This window comes from Nicotiana sylvestris, chromosome 8 (assembly GCF_000393655.2).
Source record: "Nicotiana sylvestris chromosome 8, ASM39365v2, whole genome shotgun sequence".
Classification (NCBI taxonomy): domain Eukaryota; kingdom Viridiplantae; phylum Streptophyta; class Magnoliopsida; order Solanales; family Solanaceae; genus Nicotiana; species Nicotiana sylvestris.
In genome coordinates, this window is record NC_091064.1 from 11,832,358 (window position 1) to 11,853,868 (window position 21,511).

Genomic DNA, 21,511 nt, shown 5'->3' on the forward strand with positions numbered 1-21,511 from the left:
GTACTCATGCCCCTTTTGCGCATGTTTTTCATGTGCATATCCAGGTACCGCTACTCAGGTCTACCATCCTTGAGGGAGGCGACTGCTTTAGAGACTTCGAGGTACATCTGCCGCGTCCACAGACCGAGGAGTCCCTTTCTATTCTAGCTGTTAAACATTGCCCTTCTGTATTTTCTTTCTTGTTAGATATTCTGGAGTTAGACTGTTAGATATTCTAAAGGCTTGTGTTTTCGTGAGTTTTCGGGTTTTGGGATAGTGTATTAGATTCTGAGAAGTTGTGTTGTATATGTCGAGCGGCATTTTAAACATTGTTTCATTCAGTCATTTTTAGCTTTTGATTATTTCTTCCGCAAGTTTCGTTTATTTCCGCATTTGTTAGGCTTACCTAGTCGTAGAGTGTAGGTGCCGTCACGATGGTTCACGGAGGGCGAACCGGGGTCGTGACACACTTCTCCCCTCCATTTTAACTTATGTAAAGGTGTTTGAGTGGGCATTGAATTAAAAAAATAAAGAAAGACTTTTGAAACTTTTGATCTAAAACAAATTATAAAAATTTATGTAACTTAGAAATTAACCTTAGATCGTCACTGAAAGTTACTTATAAGCAGATGAAAGATTAGAAAAAATATTATCAAAGACAGGGAAGAGTTTTGTTTCTTTTATAGCATAGCCTCATAGGCATATAGCAACTAGCACGTATGCATAGATAGATACTGATCCAATCACCATCCACCACTTGCATAGCAGGAGAGTTTTTAGTAGTATTCTCTTTATTTTAATATAATTTATGTGGGGTTTGATATGTGCGCATAGTTTAAGAATAAAAAGAAAAAAAAAATTATGATTTAAGACAAGCTATAAAAGCAGTCGCCGCCTAAGGGTAAGGCAAATAAAGTCATTGTCTTATGCCACCAAAATATTATGGACCCAATTTTTATGTATTATGTGTCACATATATTTTATGTAATTATTATTAATAAAATATTTTAATTAGAGTGATACATTTGAGTGATAAATAGCAATAAATTTTTCTCTAGTTTAATTAAATAATGCATTTATCTTCGTAATCAAATCTAATTTTTTTTCTTTTCTATGTACATTTTATGTTTTTTTTATAGGTACGCTTCTAATGATTTCACTTTCTAATTTTAATTCAGTTTCTCTGAATTGGATTTTTTCTTTCACCATCCATTAGAAAGTAATTTTTTTTTGTTCGAAAGTCGACAGATTATCGATGTGCACCCTCTACCTTAGCTTATTTCACTTAATTAATGCCATATTTTTATTTACGATAGAGTGTCGAACCATGATATGTACCTAATTCACACATCACATGTTGTACACTTACCACTAAGCCAAAGTCCTAAGAGTTTGCTTTGTATCTTATTATTATATAGATTTTACAAAAGAAATTTAAGGGCTTTTTAATATGTTTTGGCTTTAGGCCACAAAATTCGTTGAGCCGCCCCTGTATAAAATTTTCTGCGATTATAAATCATCAAATTTCTGTGATTATAAATCATCACATTTAGGGAAAAAAAGTTTATAAGTTAAATTGCTACTAAATATAAAAGAATATTATTCTTTTACGAACTGAATAAACAAGAAAAATCTATCTATATAGAAATATAAAGTTGGCAATAAAAGTCTGATGTGGCGCTCTCACAATCTAGGATTCTGATTTATCTTATTTCTCATTTTTTTGGGGTTTTACTATTTTTTAATTGTTGTAATATATTTAAAAAAAATCCAAAAATTACCTCATTTAAGGAAAGATGAAACGATTCATTTTTAATGCCTTTTCTATATCAACCGTAACTGTTGAATGGCCCTTCAAATCCCGAATGTTACTTTTTCTCATGCATTTAATTCTGCATTCCATGTGTGGCTGTTTTAGAATACATTTGGTCATACTTTGACAAAGCAAGTATTTTAGAGTGAAAGATATTGTTATCTATGAATTGTGAATTATGAAGCATTTTAATAAAGCATATTCGAAGCAATTCTCAAGGTAAGCAAGTATGCTCTTTTTGTTTGTGTTTTTTTTGTTTTCAAGTTTGTAAGATGCTTTTTGTCATAAATTCATAAAACAAATCATAAAACCTTGAATATGTTTTTCGGTGTTCTTTTACACATTCTGATCAAAATTACTTATTGATCTAATGTAAAGGGAAAAAGAGATTTCTACAAGAAGCTTTTGAGATGAGGTTATTGAACAAGTGATTCAATATTTTAATGATATTTTATAAAATATATGAGTATAAAAGTTAATAGGCTAAAACTCCAGAAATTGAATAATAAATTGATTAATTCATGTGGATTTCTTGCGATTTTTGTTTTCTTTTTCGAAACTAGATTTGGGATTAGAAAATTGTTTATCGTAACAAAAATTTGTATCAATTATTCATTTTGAAGTATACAAGTTTGATCATGTATATGGGTAGTGGAAAGACACTAATTTATTTGATAGTATTACTCTACTTTCCATCTCAATTCTATTGCAAAAGATTGATACATAAGAATGTACATGATTCATTCGTTTTACGGACTAGCCATATTTTTTTGTATAGACTAAGATGAATGTATATTTTTTCTTCTTTGCTCTTAGTTCATCTTGAGCAAACGAATTATTAATAAATATTTTTTTATTTTGCTTATTGGCTTAGCTGTTATGAAAAATGTATGATAATAATGGAAATCTTGCTTTATTCTACACAGGTACAAATTATGCTACCCCTTGCAAATTACTTTAGTTGGAAGTTAACAAGGCGTCCATCTTACCGTTTCCAAGAAGTAGATTTATTATGTATTTATTTTCAATTCTTTTGGTTTTCATAGTTCTCATTCCGTTGTCTAAATTCTCTTCTTTTCTAATATAGTAAGTTTGTGAATATTTTTATTGGATACAAAAGAATTTTTATTACGATACGGATAACTAAATGTGAGTCCTTAACAGCTTTTGAAAAGGGTAACTACACAAGCAATTTGTTCTATCAATGTGCTTCTTTTCAATGCTAAGACTCGGGGTGAGGACTGTGGGGGGTAACTCGGAGCATTTCCCTGTGGTGATGGGGTTGCACCAGGGATCGGCTCTTAGCCCATTTTTATTTTCCTTGGCGATGGATGTACTATCGCGACACATCCAAAGGGAGGTGCCTTGATGCATGCTATTTGCCGATGATATAGTGTTGATTGACGAGACGCGTAGTGGAGTTAACGCGAGGTTGGAGGTTTGGAGACAGACCTTGGAGTCTAAAGGTTTCAAACTGAGTAGAACCAAGACAGAATACTTGAAGTGCAAATTCAGTGACGGGAACCATGATGCAAATGTAGAGGTTAAGCTTGATGCTCAAGTTATCCCCAAGAGAGCAAGTTTTAAGTATCTCAGGTCTATTATCCAGGGTAATGGGGAGATTGACGAAGATGTTGTACATCGCATCGGAGCGAGATGGATGAAGTGGAGGCTCGCTTCCGGTGTTTTATATGATAGAAATGTGTCGCTAAGACTTAAAGGTAAGTTTTATCGAGTGGTGGTTCGATCGGCTATGCTGTATGGGGCTGAGTGTTGGCTAGTCAAGAACTCCCACCTGCAGAAGATGAGAGTAGCAGAGATAAAGATGTTGATATGGATGTGTGGGTATACCAAGAGAGATAAGATTAAGAATGAAACTATCCGGGATAGAGTGGGAGTAGCCTCCGTGGAGGACAAGATGCGGGAGTTGAGGCTGAGATGGTTCGGACATGTCAAGAGAAGAAGCATTGATGCTCCTGTCAGGAGGTGTGAAAGGTTGGCCATGGAGAGTTTGAGAAGAGGTCGAGGTAGGCCTAAGAAGTACTGGGGAGAGGTGATTAGACACGACATGGCGCTGCTTCAGCTCACTGAGGACATGACCCTTGATAGGAGGGTGTGGAGGTCGAGGATTAAGGTAGAAGGTTAGTAGGTAGTTTGTAGTTGTTCACCGATAGTCTTAGTAGCATGCATGTCCCTTCATATTCTTAGATTTCTATTACGTTATGTGGTTGTGTTCGCCTCAGATATTGTATTCCCTGCTGCTATTATTTGGTACTACTTATCCTTTATTCTCCCTCCCCCCCTTATTTTCTCTTCTTTCCTTGCTTTCCACTTCTTCTTCTTCTTGTCCTTCCTGAGCCGAGAGTCTATTGGAAACAACCTCTCTACCTGCATTAGGTAGGGGTAAAGTCTGCGTACAGACTACCCTCCCTAGACCCTACCTATTAGGATCAAATTGGATTTATTGTTGTTGTTGTAATGTGCTTTCGTTTGTTGGTATTTTAAATAAGTTCCACGAAATAACTGGTGGTGTACAAAATAATGTAGTTAAGATTTTTGTTTTTACTACATATGATTGAAAAGTCTCATCGGCTATTTTGGAGGGTTCAATCTACTTTAGAATTTTGGGTGTACATGTCTCATCTTAGTATGAGTGAAAAGAAAATAAACTTGTAAGTTAGATGGTACTCTTCTATTGTTAGATTTAATCAAATTAGTTTTGGTTCCTTCTCTTAAAGTAGTATTTTGTATGTTAACTAATGAGGTTTTTCTTTTATTTTGAATGTTCTGTTTTGAGAATGGTTCATATACTTTATTTTTAAGTCAACATTAACTGATTTTGTAAAGTGAATTACTGGTGATTTGTATTCCTTAAATGGTATTCCTTCCGGTCCACTTTAAGTGATTTGTTGGCATTTTTTTGTGGTCCATAATATTTGATTTTTTCAGATATCAAGAAGGAATTAACTTTTTCTTTTCAAAGTTGTCCTTGAGTAAAAAGCCTAGGAGTAGTTTGTTATATTTCTAAAGAGCAAATTAAGGTTATATCGTCAATTTCATTGTTAATTAATCATAAAAGGTGAATACCTTAATACGTATGAAAAGAGCCCAAAAAATCACTTAAAGTGCACCAGAGGGAGTATTGTTATCTCAATATTAAAGTTGCACATGCATTCAATGTATATTTTATAAAAGCATGCTCAATGCATTAAAAATAGAAAGCACAACTTTTTAAACTTATGCTCCTACTAAAGATTTTGATTTTTTTTATTAGATAAAACTTAAATGAGTTATATTGGTAATATATATAGTTTACTATACACCACATATGCATATTTAATATAAATAAACAAAATTTATGAATTAAACCAAATCTAAGCTTTTTTATAAGTGTACTATTTCTCATAGTAAAGAGGAAACAATATCTAATCCGTTATCAGTTGCTAATCTTTTTGTAAGTTATTTGATATTTCTTATGACTTTGTTAATTTATTAATATTTTTAAGACCGCGCGAAGCGCGGACAATTTTACTAGTTGTTATATAAATTAAGACATAGAGAGTAGTAGAGGAGTATCATTAATTATTTATGTTAATTAAACAACTCAAACCCCTGCTCCTATGTACAAATACTCTTTTTTTAATTCCCTTTCTCAGCTTATCTACCTAGTTTCTAACTGTTAGATCTTTCTAATGATTTGTGGTCCAAGTTTTATTTTCATAACATTATATTTAATAGCGATAGATTTCATCGTTTATTTAATTATTAATATGATGGATGTATGGAATAAATAAAACATATATAGCCTAATAATTGCTGTACCCAATATATAGGTCACTTTCTTATAGTACAACTTTAATGAATAAAACTAACATAAAGTCGTAAAGATTGGAGAAAACGATCTATGCCGGTAAAATATGATCCACGTGAAATCCTGAATAGTTATTGTGGGGACTCTATTTTAGATTAATCCTAATTTGACATATTAAATTATGTTTGGTACATAGGAGCAACTAGAAGGGCTAGGGGTGTCAATGTTCGGTTCGGTCGGTTATTTTATAAAATTTGTACCATACCAATTTTTCGGTTATTCTATTATGTATAACCAAAATTAGACTTTTCGAAACGGTACGGTTAATTTTCGGGATTTTTTTAATATTATATAAAATTCACTAGTAGAAGTAGAATTGCAATAACATACGTTCTTTTATAGGACTTAGCAAAAGTCTCTAGACATTTTTAATGTTTAAAGAGTGATGAATTAAAAAAAAAAATGGCTAGAGTATAGATCCATCAACTATTCTACAATAGCGTAAAAGAAATCAAACAAATGCAAAGAAAATATTAATCACATGAGTTGAAAGATATACCAAGCTGGGACTCAAGAATAAAGTCAATCGAAGATTAAATATTCAAAAAGATAAATCTAAATTATATGAAAGGAAGCATATTCAATACATTGTAGTTTGCTACTCATAATCGCTAGAATACTTTGTGTCTTGCTAATAAAGATACTTGAAATAACTTAGTTTAAGTAGAAGTAGCATAATAGGTTTTAGGAATTAGTATTTTGAGTTTAATTACTTGTTGGCTTGTAATAGTTTTCATAATTCCAAGGCTCAAGGAAAATTTAATGCATTATTATTTTTAAACTTACTAAATAAATATAATTTCTACATGTAAAATTTATTCGGTACGGTTTGGTATTTTTATAAAATAAAAAATTTACCCTAATTATCGGTGTGGTTATATATTTATATAAAAACCTACGGTTTCTTAAAAAGAAATCTAAAAAATCGGTTCGGTGCGGTACGGTTCGGTCGGTTTATTCGGTTTTCGAATATCCATTGACATCCCTAATAAGGGCTAAAGTGTACTTAAGCTAGCGGTTAATTAACTTTCCACTTTTTGATGGAAACCAGAAAGTATAAAAACTTTCAAAATAAATGGTCCTCACTCTATCTTTACAGTAGAAAAAAAATGAAGAGAAAGCTATATTTTTAGTTGCTCCAAAAAATAGTAATCGATAAAATGTATAGTTTATATATATATGTATGTATGTGTATTATATACATATAATATATATATTTCTTGGCTAGCGAATGTTTGTTCCGACCGACAGGCTAATTTCGTATTTTGCCCCCCTCCCCTCCCCTCCCCTCCCCCCAAAAAAGAACGTTTCCATCAACTAAACGGGAGAAAACTAAAATGAGAGAAAAACAGTTTATGTGAAGATTCAATATATACTCCCTATTGTGCCCATTACTTTTACTCATAATTTTATCCTATACAGCAAGATATTTATATGTACAACACTAATGGACGTGTTCTTAATAGACTTGGTAGTTGGTAGGAGTTAATCCAATTTGTAGAGTACGCTTTTTCACATTTTTGGGTAGAAAATATTGTAAGGCAAACCCTGAACGTTGACCAATCGAGAGCGTTGAATATAAGCCTCTCAAAACGTAAGCCACACACGTGAGCTTCGGACGTATATACTGACAATGGACGTATATATGCTTCATTTCATGCACCTATACCGAGTTGTTACCGATTCACTTGTTTTTAAATCAGCAAATTATTTCAAAATTACATTTCATTTGCTAATCATCAAAATTCATTTAATTCAATATCGATTGAATTGATCCGGCCAGCACATAACTATTATGCTCGAAAATATCTTGAAGAAGTCAGAATTTTCATTAAAATGATGTATAACATAAAGAAGTAAATACACAAGTCGACATGATTCTAACATATAATATATGTCAGGAAAAAAAATTATAAGGCTGAAGAGTACAATAGTTCCAGACACTCTTGGCTTTACATGAAAGTCGTGAAAGAATCAGTCTCCACGTTTTTTTTTGTAACCGTTTTTAGGTGGTCCATTTATGTTCAACATATTTTTATTTTTTTACGAAATCGATTAACTTCGGCCGATTTTTTTTTGGCGCAAAAATACGGGAATCTATTCTGGCGTCCCACAAAATTTACTAAATCGACCAACTTTGGTCGGTTTTTCATGTAGAAAAATTAAAATTAATATTCAAATAACTGACTGAAATCGGTCGGTTATTTCCGCGCGAAAATGCATTTAAAGAGTACAGATAAAATAAAATAAAGTTTTAAACCAAAATGTATCAATTGTCTAGTGGTAGAATAATATCCTGCCACAGTACAAATCCCGGTTCGATTTCCAAACGGTGCATATTACATAATTAAAAATACCGACTGACTTCGGTCGATTTTTTCGGTAAAATTTTTCTTTTTGGTCATTTGTGATATTTAATTGACCGACCGAAATCGATCGAATTACGACCGACTTCGGTTGTTATTTATTACTGACCAGCCTTATTTCGACGGATTAAGTCGATCAAAAATCGATTGATTTTTCCAGTTTTTCGATCGTTTTCGGTCGTCCTAGATGGTTTTTCGCAGTTTTCTAGTAGTGACATCTCCTTTAAACTCGGTTGTTCTTGCAACCTTTTTGTTCTGTTAGGTTTTCACATTTGGTATTTGAAGTTTCCAAGCCGATTAATTTGGATTCATGTCTGCTGAGCTTACTTTAGAGACATATAAAACGATCATAACAAAATTTATTTTTGTAAATAGTCAATGAAAATTATTTACATGTAGATGAAACACTAAAAAGAAAAGTTTATTGCAAGGCAAGTACTTCTTGATACAAAAGAAGCATCATGATAAAGGGGAAAAAAAAAATCTTTTTTCTGTTTTTTGGTATAATTAACCTTCTCCCTTTCACCAGAACCCCGATCATTGGCTCAGTACCTTAAAAGATTTACACAAAACTTTGGATCAATGGGATATCCCTTGGGATATGTTCTTTTCATTTGTTATATGGTCTCTGTGGTTAAATAGAAATAATAACTCTTTTAACAATAAATACAACCAGCTTTCGCTTGAAGCAGTATTGGTCCGCTGCAAAGAATTTAAGTACTGTACCAACTCTCCAAACCATGTTCCTCCGACTACTACCATCTCGATCAAATGGCTCCCCCCAACACACCTCTCTTTAAAACTTAACATTGATGGGGCCTTCAAAGGAAAATATAAAAAAGGAGGCATTGGGGGAATAGCCGTGGGGATTGGATTTTGGGTAACCATAATTCTGTCATAGCCTACACCCCTGCCTACATGGAACTCTGAGCTCTCAATACTGGCCTTCAGCTTGCTTTTGACAAAAAAATTGTTAATCTTGAAATTGAGACTGATGCAACAGATGTAATTTCTTTGCTCAATAATGATACTTGTCCTATTTACTCTAACTTGTTTATTGAGTGCAGATCACTACTGAAGAAGTTACAGAATTCGCCGATCCGACATAATTTCAGGGAAGGAAACAAGGTTGCACACTTTTTGGCCACTCAAGGATCCAAGCAAGCAAATAGTACCACTCTCTATCTGATGGAACAGCCTCCAAATTCTCTTTTGAAAGCCCTCCATGAAGATAAAATTGGAAGCACAAAACGTAGGACAATATCTACTGCTATAATTACCAAGTTAGTGGAACTTGGGAATCCTTTTGTAATTTGCACCACTAATGTAGACAATATGGTGGCAGAACCTATGACTGAGCCCAATGGGACTCTTTATCTATGTAATAGTACTAGTTAAGTAATGAAAAGTTTGCATTTTCAGCAAAAAAAAAGCATAGGCTCAATTTGTACGTAGAGATGCTGATCAAATCACCATTCATCATTAATCTACTTGCAAGTAATAGAAATATTATTTATTTATAGGCTAATGAAACAAAGATACAAATTTCTTTCTTTACTTCTCTTACGTAAAAACTTACATTGAGTTTAATTTTCTGATTCTCCACAAGCGAGTTATATAACTTTAATCATGGGTAATGTTTATACGTTTTTCTCATAAAGTTGTTATTTTCTCTTAAATAGAATGTGAAAAAAATTGCAACTAAAATTTAATTGGGAGATTGCTCAGTAGATAAAATGATAAATATATGGTATTCTATGGATGATATTATATAAATTACCCTAAACCAAAATATCGTTGGAAAATGCAAGAGAATACTAAAAACAAATAATCTATGTTTTAACCACAGCAATTGAATTTATCAGTGCCGGGTTAGCATTTTTTAAATTTAATACTTGAGACACTCGAACATTATGAGAACAAGAATCTTGAAGTAGTAGACAAATGTAGAAAAAGATGAAAGATAGAAATTCTTGACCAGGTAATAGGAATTTATCCAGGACTATATACCCAGTCCAATACCAGACAAAAGCTATGTGTCGCGTAAGACTGATTAAAGGGGAAGTACTTTCTACTATGATTTTTATTTTTTAAAAATTTACACAATATAGTCATGCTCCAAAATTTACACAATATATATATATATATATATATATATATATATATATATATATACATTAATGTATAATATACATATAATATTTTATACGTACCTAGTTAAAAGGAGGGATGGTACTGATGATGTCTGAATCACATTCACCTGTTTAATTTAATGTAATGTAATTGACAATAAGATTATTAAACTTAACCAACAGGCCATATACTTTTATCCTGTGTTATAGGAGTATTTATTTTTTGTTAAATACTCCAGTAAATATCCAAAGAAATCCAGTCAAACAAAAACGTTATTCATGATTATGGTTGTATTTTTTCTATTTTCTCAAATTAATAAAGATTAGGTTAAATTGATTAACGTCTTATAATACACATGACGTATGCAACAGCTTTAATTTTTTAACTTATGTCGTTACTTGAAGACTTTATGCAACATAAAAGAAAGAAACTAATAGTCAATTGATCGAGAAAAAGTTGCTTTGAGTTCCATCAAGAAAATCTATAAGACAATAAACGTGGAAAATTGATTTTAATTATAAAAATGACATTTACTTTTTCGCTTTTCTAGTTTGCCTTGTGAGTTATGACAATAATGAGATTTTCACCTGTCTTCTATTTTTTTTTAATGGTACTATACCAAAAGTTAGACAAACAGGCAAAAATCACTTAATATTTCTGTCTTTATTATTTCGAACCTTTGTCTTCTATTACTCACTACTCACTATGTCATCTCAATTTTATTCTCTTTTTTAATTAAAGGCGTGAAAAAAGATTTTCAATAAAAAGTTTGTCTTTTTTATAAAAAAAAAATCATAAAAGGAAATACATAAAGACTTTTAATTTATAATTATAGTTTTTCTTTTAATAATTATGTTATATACGACATTATGAATATGCCTCATCGGGAGTGTAATATAGAATTTTCATAGTATATGCACAACTAAGTCATACTATAGGGATGTTTAGTATAATTAATCCTTAATTATACTCAATAACTCTTAAATTCTAATCCTATAAAATAATAAACAATAATGTCAAATCGTCCCTCTACAAAATATCTATTCTGTGTGTTGCCTTCTTATAATTTGGCTAAACAAATGGTTTGAAGTCATAAAATGAACTAATGAAAAGTAAAGCACTTAAGTTGTCATTCGAATTCCTTTACACTTGTTACACTAGAAAATTATCATGAAAAGAATGCAGTCAAAACAGTGAGAATAATAACAATTATTTATGTACGCCTCAATCCCAAATTAGTTCCATGTGTTTTAAAACCTTGCCTATATTTGATACATCAAATATTAAAATAGGAATCTTGCTATAGAAAGTTGTAGAATAAGATAAAATTCTTGACCAAGCTAAGGGGATGGGAATCTTATTCTATTTGTTTCCTTTTCTATCTCCAAAAAGGAAATGTCTAGTGTTCTTTTTGGAGCTCATACTAATAAAAATACGCGCGCATAGCCCCACTTTAAAAAATAAAATAGAATTCGTTGCTAGTCTGTCGTTAAATAGTCCGTAACTAATAATTTTTTTTATAATGCATCGCTAATCATCATTAAATAGATTTAGCGGCGGAAATAAGATGTTTTGCTACAGAATCCGTCTGACGTTAACTCTTGTTGTTGTTTTATTAAAGGGAAGCTCTGCCTACTAGAAGTTTTTCTATTCTCAGGATCGAACTCGAGATTTCTGATTAAGAATCGAGAGATCTTATTCAGTCCACCACAACTCTTAACCATTTTTTTGTAAAAATTGCACGGGGCGTCCTATTTGGTCGCCCCTATTTAACCTATGCCTATTTTTTTTTAAACTTTTAACTTGTACTCACTTTTTAAACAACTTCAGCTTCATTTCTCCTCCTCCTTCGTTTTCTTCTTTCTTCTTATACAACGATGACTTCAACATTGCTCTCTTTGATTAATGAAGCTAAAGCAAATATACTGAGGACTTCCATTTGGATTATTATAACATTAAAAATTACCTAAACTGACTACTGAAATGGTTCAATTTTCCTGCAAAATTCAAGGGAATCAAAAAGGAAAAGAACTGACTTCCTAAAGAGGCTATTAAACAAAATACACATTTCAGATATGATGTCGGAGGTCATGCCGTTTGAACCAATAACTGGAGTTCTAGAGCATCAGCAAGAGAAATTCAAAGGTCAGATAATATTAACTATCTAAAAAAGTGCAAAAATCAAGGCCCGTTGAAAACATGAGAGCATAAACATGCTGAAGTTAATGTAGAAATGGCGTGGGGTAGCCACTGTTTAAGCTGGTATTTACTTTTTATCCAGCATTTTTAATGCTTAGCAATAGTAGCCACTAGTCTATTAAAAATAATATGAAAAGACTGTGTTACCCTTTCGTCCCCAAACGGAAATACACTGATGCATTCAAAACATAAAGACTTCGTTTTAATTTGCGCTTGTTCACTACTGTTATGATTGACAATGATGCTTTTGGTTTTGAAAACAGCTGCTAATACAAAGATTGCGGATTCTGAGTCAAATGATGATAGTGACGAAGAAATTCCTTATGATATTGATCCAGAGATAGAAATAGTCTCACAAAATGTTGAACAGAAAACTCCTTCAGTCACTTCAGATGAAATACAAGTACTTGGTAGCAAGGAAATGTAGTCTTGAAGTCCTAAATTTAAGTTCAATAATTAAGACACAAGTTCAAAAGTTAAGGACAGACAGTTCTTAACTTACAGTTACAAGTTCTAAAGTTAAGGACAGGCAGTCATTAACTTATAGTTACAAGTTCAAAAGTTAAGGACAGACAGTCCTTAACTTACAGTTACAAGTTCAAAAGTTAAGGACAATAGATCCTTAACTTTGATTTCCAAGTTCAAAAGTTAAGGACAGATAGTCCTTAACTTACAGTTACACGCTCAAAAGTTAAGGACAAACAGTCCTTAACTTATAGTTACAAGTTCAAAAGTTAAAGACAATAGGTCCTTAACTTTGACTTACAAGTTCAAAAGTTAAGGACGCTCGGTCTTGAAGTTTGAGTTCCAAGTTCAAAAGTTAAGGATATGTAGCCTTGAAGTCCTGAACTTAGAGTTCCAAGTTCAAAAGTTAAGGACATGTAGTCCTGAAGTCCTGAACTTAGAGTTACAGGTTCAAAAGTTAAGGACATGTAGTCCTAAAGTCCTGAAGTCCTGAACCTAGAGTTTCAAGTTCAAAAGTTAAGGACATGTAGTCCCGAAGTCATGAAGTTAAGGACATGAGCAGAAGGGTATTTTCGTCCGAGCAGTTAAAGTTTATTAAAGCAGTGACTAAAGACTAAAGACATTTTAAACTGTGGCTTAAAAATAAATACATGTGTTATTAGTGACCAACCGTGCACTTCCCCCAAAGTTAATCAAATATAGAACAAGAACTTCAGCTCTAGAGCTGAAGTTTCCCAGTTACAAAGACAAAAACTTCAGCTCTAGAGCTGAAGTTCGCCAGTTACAAAACAAAAACTTCAGCTCTAGAGCTGAACTTCAGGCCCGGTTACTAGAATGCTGAAGTTTTGTGTGATTGTCTTTGCTACTTCAGCCCCGTATGCTGCAGTTATGCGAAAAAGTGGGTACGCTTGCATTTTTTTTTTTGCAAAGCGGACATAAATTAAAACGTGACACAAAAAACGGGTATAGATGCAAATGCCTCCATTTTTTTTTTATTCTTTAGTTGTTGTTTGAGAAGGTTCCCGGTCAAGATGAAGTGGTCTAACAGATTTTGTTAGGTAATGGTTTGGATATCAATCCTTGACCGTAGACCCAATCCAATTTACAAATGTAAGGTTCCAAATTCCAATGTATGGGCTGCTGTGATAATTCAAGCACGGCATCATAGTTATCTCCTAATCCTTTTGACCATTTTTTTAAATTTTTTACTCTTTCAACAGTTTTAGGTGGAATTTATATATTGACGTGGTAAAAATAATTATATTCAGCGAAGTCAAGATTTAAAGTTTATTAAATAATACGAATATCTTATCTAAGCAAAAGTGACTGAGTTAGGCCAAACTCACACCTAGTAAGCTCGCTCCACCACTGATCAGGTCGCTTATTAGGTGATTACGAATAAATCTTTAACAACAACAATTAGTTGACAACCGGTTAAGTTATACTAATAATGTGAGGTACTATTAGTTTAATCAAAAGTTTAAATAAGTTTAGTAAGTGAAACTATTTTAAAAAAAGAAGTTGATTAGTTGGACTGCCATTGCCAAAACTGTAGTGGGCTCTAAAGGCCAATAGAGGGAGAATTCAAAAATAGTCAGATTTACAGGCGGTCATTCAAAAATAGTCACAAGTTCAAAAGTAATGGAAATTTAGCTATTTTTCATGTAAAGATAAATCTGAACAAAAACAATGTTCAAAATTCGAAAAATATTCCAGCATAATATACTGGAACTCTAGTATAACATACTGGACTTTCAGCATATTATATCGTTCCAGCATAATATGCTGGAAGTTCATACACAGGTGCACTGATCTCTAGTATATTATGCTGGAACTTTTCGTGTTGCAGCAAAATAGTGACTATTTTTTAATGACTTTGTAAACGCTGGCTATTTATGAATAATCAGTCCGAAAATTGGCTAGCCCGCAAATAGATGGGTTCTTGACGGGCCACTTGACAATTACTTCTCATTACACACAATGAGTTTGCATATGTAAAATTGGTGAAATTTTGTAATAAAACCAAGTTGATGAGCTGATCGGATTTGAATTAAATTGATAACAAGAGAGGAAAGAAGAATTAACTCAAATAGCTGCCCTAACCGCCTAAACTAAAAATAGTCGGTGGAAGTATTATATATATATATATATATATATATATCAATTTAAAAACTATGCACATGACTAGAAAAAGTAAATAATACATATAAACGGCTATTTATGTAAAAATCCCTAAGTTGTATGCAGTGATGATTGTGATTGCTCTAGATATCTACTATTTTGGCCTTTTTATTGACATAAGATCTATGTTGCTCAGACTCATCAAAATATTATTGCAGTCGTATAAGATTTTTCAAAAATACATTATGTTTGAAGAATTTAATATATACTCTACGCAACAATTTTAGCCTGGGTCCGTAACTTATCAAGATCCCTTCACACTCCGAATCATGTGTAGGTGGTTAGTGGTTAACTAGCGGTTTGATCGACCATACTTCTTTTGATAAGTTATCTTAATTAATTGTTCCACCTATCCAAAAATGAAAAAGAAAAAAAAAACTAACTAAGAGAATATTATTCCAACTATCCAAAAATGTTTGTTTCAAAGTGAATGGAAAATAACTTATTTATGTCCTTTTCCTCTTCCTGTTTTAGTGCTCAATTGACCGTTTTCTAAATCCAAATTATTCAAGATACGACATGGGAGATCCTGTCACTCTAACTTCCCACTGAATTGTGAATGTTAAGAGATTATGTAGGCGTTTGTAGATAAAAATTGTGATTTTTAAAAGAAAAAAAGTATTTGGAGTTAAGTTGAAAAATAGTATTTGAAATTTCAAATTATGTTTGGACATGCATTTCATTTGAAAAAATATTGAAATATTGTGAATAGGAAAAGAAAAATCCAGAAAACTTGAAAAAGTGGTCAAAAATATTTTTTGATTTTTGAAAAATTCATTTTTTGAAAATCTCCAAAAAATTAAACATATATTATAAAATAAAAATCTATGGACAAACGCGTCCTATGAGCAAGGGACGAATATGGATTTTTACCTATCTATACTATATATCAAACCTTATTACCTTCATTGTTTAAGGATTGTGTTAATTACATTTAAGCATACCAAATTACCATTTATATACCATAATTCAAATTAAGGGTATAATTATTCCTTCATTTATTGTAGGCGTGATTTTAGGACCGTATTTTCACGTTATTTCGTTTACCCGCCTCTCTCTCCTCCCCCCCCCCCACACCCCCTATGATTTACCTTCAGTTTATTCCCCCCCCCCCCACCACCACCACCACGACCACCACGATTTACCTTCAGTTTTTCCCCCATTCTCGTACAATCTTTTCTCACCCACAATTACCATCACTTTCTTCTCCACTTAATTACCTTCAGTTGTATCCCCTACGATTTGAATTCACTTCCATCTTTGTCTTCAACTCCTAAATCATGAAAAAAACCAACACTCCCAAAAAAATCATCAAAAGCTATATTAGCTGATATTCCAACCTTTGATTTGGGTGTTTTAACACCAAAATCACCACCCAAAAACCCACAATCGACGCATGCAAGTGAACAAACTACTGGTATTTCATCTCCTAGACAAATTCGTACGGAAATGAGAAGCAAGCATTTGCTGGTGGAGTTGATAAACTAGTCGAGAAACAACTCAAACGCAAAGGGGAAGAGTTGAGTGTAGATGACGATTTTGTAGATGATTCCCCCAAAGTTTCATCTGTGAAAAAACCCAAGGTCTCTCCTTCTTCATCAAAACCAAAGAAGAAGAAACCCTCAAAAAAAGTACCAAAATTGGTTAAGGAAAAAATTTCAATAAAGGTAAACACTATTTATGTTTCCTCACTGTTTTGTAGTTTGATTTTGGTTGTAAAAATCTGTTGTTCAAGTGTTAATTTAGTGTTCAAGTGTTTTTTGGCCAAATGTGGTATTGTCCTAATTTTGTAGATTATTTGTCGCAATTTTGTAGGTTTAATGGAACTGTGATTATTAGACAGTCTATAACTGTAGTTAGTTTGTAGTTGATTTGTAGTCTGATCGTTAAATTGTAGAGATGGTATTTTTCATTGCAACCTGTATTGCTGCTACATTTAACTTCATTCTAAATACAATTAATCTACATTTTGTGAGTTACTTGAAGTAACTGTTACATTCTGTAGATAATGTTTACACGTGCATTGTTCTTCTTTGATTGTTCAAGTGTATTTTGGTAAAATGTGGTGTTGTCCTAATTTTGTAGATTCTTTGTCTCAATTTTGTAGGTTAATTGGAACTGTGACTCTTAGACAGTGTATAAATGTAGTTAGTTTGTAGTTGATGTGTAGTCTGATGGTTAAATTATAGATATGATATTTTTTATTGTAGCCTGTATAGCTCATATATTTAACTTCATTCTAACTACAGTTAATCTACATTTATGTGAGATACTTGAAGTAACTGTTACATTCTGTAGATAATGTTTACACGTGCATTGTTTTTCTTTGATTGTTCAAGTGTATTTTGGTAAAATATGGTGTTGTCCTAATTTTGTAGATTCTTTGTCTCAATTTTGTAGGTTAATTGGAACTGTGACTCTTAGACAGTGTATAAATGTAGTTAGTTTGTAGTTGATGTGTAGTCTGATGGTTAAATTGTAGATATGATATTTTTTATTGTAGCCTGTATAGCTCATATATTTAACTTCATTCTAACTACAGTTAATCTACATTTATGTGAGATACTTGAAGTAACTGTTACATCCTGTAGATAATGTTTACATGGGCATTGTTCTTCTGTTATTGTTTTGTAGTTATAGGTGTGGGTAGGTTGTTCTTCTTCTAGTTATATTTTGTATTTGTCATGTAATTATATGTAGATTACTGCTTCCTTTTTATGCAAACTACTAATGTTCATTAATTTTATATTTTCTACAGAATGACCCTTACTTTGCACAACAAAATATTGATTATGGTGTGCTTAGATTCCACAGTTTGTGTGATCCTAGCATACCTAGCCAGATACAAGCTTTACTCTCTCCGAATGCTTTAAGGGTTTTCAAAAAAACTTGTTTTGGTTACTTATTAGGTCTCCCCACAATCTGTATGCAAAACCAATCACTTCATCTTCTGATGAAGTATGAATTGACAAAGTCTACTGACTCATATTTTTCAGTACTATTTAAGGGTGAAAAATTGAATTTTTCCTTGAGAGAATTTGGGTTGATAACTGGTCTTAATTGTGTGAATAAGTTTTCAGACTATGGTTACACTTCCACCTATGTTAGCCCTTTAATGAATACATATTTTCCGAACAAAGAAAGGGTTGAGAAATGGCATTTGAAAAATGTAGTGACTAATAAAGCATGGGCAAACGATGTGGATGCGGTGAAGTTGTGCATTCTTTATATGTTGGAATTTTTTGTTTGTCCTTCTGATAAAGACCATGTGACTTTCATAGACAAGTTTATGTTCTTTCTAATAGAGTCTGGTAATTTTGAGTCATACCCATGGGGTATCAAATCCTTCAAGCAGGTTATTGAATCTGTCCGACATCGTCTTAATCCCCATGTACATTCTTATCTGATACGGGGATGCTCATTAGCCTTGCAAGTGTGGCTATATGAGTGTTGCTCGTCCGTCAGCACCGAGCTTGCTACGAGATGTTCTGAATCTATACCTCGCATTTTAAGATGGTCAGCTACAAAGGGGCAGATTTGGTTAACTGCAATTGAAGAGAAGATGATCAAGCCTGAGTGGATCAAGGTATTTTTTTCCACTTTTGTATGATGCTACAATTACATTCATAATAACTACATTGAATCTACATTTTTTTGTCACTTGAATTAACTGTTATTTTCATCATTCAGTTCACAAACATGATTGAATCTGGAGAAGAGCTTGGAGTGCTTAATCTGCCAGACAAGATTCAATATGAAGATGAACATGGTGCTCAACCATCACATGTTCCAACTGCTGCTTCTCCATCATTTGAACCCAAATATACAGATTGTCAAGAGGACATTGAATCTGTCAGTAGCAAGCTCAGGAAGTTGGAAAAGGGGATTGTGCAGGTATTATGAATAACTACAATATATTGACATAATTTGCTACATTTTGACTTCATTACATAACAATTATAGTATGTTATACATTGTAGTTAATTTGTGGTATAAATCTATAACAATTATAGTTTGTTGAATTGTAGTGTAACTGTAGCAGTTAGAATAAGATTACCAACTAATTATATATTTAATTTTTAGGTTGATGGAAAGTTAGATGCTTTTAGGAAGGCTATTTTTGAGGAACTCTCAAGCCTTCGAGAGTTCATAGATCAATCTTTGAAGGGTGTTATGAATGTGATAAACAAGAGGTTTGATTTGGACGAGTCAAAGGTAAGAATTTACATATAATTTTGTACTAAGACTAATTAAGACATATGAATAAAGTAGTCTCAAATATTCCCCAAAATTATAGTTTGCTGGTAGTTCAACAAAAAATAATTATCAACATCAAGGAGAGAACAACCAGCAATTCCAGTTCAATGTTGGTGATCAACTGCATGGAAGCACAAGCAATACAGGTATCTACAAAATTCCTACATACATATCTACAAATTTCAAGACAGCATTATTTAATTATACTAATCACTTTTTCACTATGTGTTGCAGCTACAATTTCTCCAGAACATTTTCAACCACATGTTGACTTATATCCTGACTTCCAAGAAGCAGCTGAGGCATATAAAGCAGGTACAGAATCATTCCTTCATTACAATAAGGTTTTTATGCAAAATTTTAATAATTTACACCTTAACTACATATTCCTACATATATCTACAATTCTCATTTCCAATTATTCATTCAAGCTGAAGTTTCAGCAGAACATCTACAAGGAAATATTGAGGAAGAACCAATAATTGATGAAGTAGCTGAGGCACAACAAGCAGGTAATATATTCTCTATATTCTCTATAACTCCATAATACTGTTCATAACTACGTAGATCTACACTTATCTACAGAAGGTGAAGTTCCACAATCGCCAATTCACGGTGTGACTGTGACTGGAGTTGTTCCTGAAGGCATTGATAAAAAAGTTGTTCCTGAAGTTGTTCCTGAAGGCATTGACAACAAAGGTTTGACATTGGATGACTTTGAGCTGCCAGAAAACTTATCACAGTTGGTCATGTATGGCGAGCCCATACCAGATGAATCAACCCCTGTTCATCCCGGTAGAACTAGGCAACCGGGAAAACATGCACGATCACCTTTCACATCTTTGTATAGTTCTGGAGGCAGCACATCTGTTGGACCTAAATTTTTTTACCTCAAGCACCCCTTCACAAGTGTCATAGGTGAAAATGTAGATCCTGAATTGACAGAAAGGTTCACCAACTGGTTATACATTCGTAGTGATAAAGTATCTAGGAGGTATGAATGCTTCATTTTACACTGTCTGTTCACCATTTTTATACTTTAAAATTGTAATTCATTTTGTCAATTTTTTGTATTTGATATTTTTTTGTTATTACAGGAGGAAATATTACTTTTCCGAGAAGGATAACCAAATCAAGCCTTGGTTGGATTTTGGTTGTGAAAAGATTGATAAGAAGGACTGGTTTTATGCCCTTGCTCACCCCGGACAAGTCATCAATAACACAGTAAGTATAAAGAACAGAATCATTCACAATATCTGTTTTGTCTTCAGCTGTGTAGTGTAATTGTAGTTTATTTTTCAGCTATGATGTGTAATTGTAGTAATATTGTAGACAACATATATATGTTACTATATTTATGTCTCAGCTGTGAAATTTTGCTTTTTATGGACCTTATGTATCATATGTGATGATGATTGTATGTACAAACTGGAATTTTGGTACTTTTGACTGACTTGGAATCTCTGTGTACCACAACTGTAGTTACCTTGTAGTAATATTGTAGAGCTTGTGATTGTGCCTATTAATATTAACTGTAGGTTGAACTTGCTGATTATTGGGACCTTAAGTTAGGTGGTATGTTTCATTTGTTCCTCTGTATAGTGAATAAATGTAGACAGTGCATAAATATAGTTAATGTGTAGTTGTTTTGTAGTCTGATGGGTCAATTGTACATATAGTACTTGTTCACTATGGTTCATACAAACTACAATTAAATTACATTTTGTGAGGTACTTGGACTAACTGTTATATTTCTGTAGTTATAGTGTAGCTAATTTGCAGCAATATGTTAGAGTTTTTAATAAATTCAAATTGTAGTTAATCTGTAGCTGTTTTGTAGACAAGTGTGGTTACACCGTAGCTTATTGTATATGTTTATTCTATTTTGGCAGCACATTGATGTTATTATGTATTATCTGCGAAAAAGAGGCAAATATGGCCCCAACAATAATACTAGGTTCACAACCACCGATTGCTTGTTCAAGACAAAGATTGAAAGAATCTATGACAAGTTCATGAGTTCTCCACCGGAACAAAGGTATTCGGTTGTTAAAGCCGAGAATGATGTTGGAGAATATATTCTTGGGTACAGAATTCTTGCTAATGTTGCTTGGGATCTTGTTGACTATGTGCTCATACCTGTGAACCTTGTAGAGAACTTCCATTGGTTGTTGCTAGTTTTTGACATAAAGGACAGACAACTTTATGTTTATAATTCCATGGTGAGAGCAAACCGTCATAAAACAG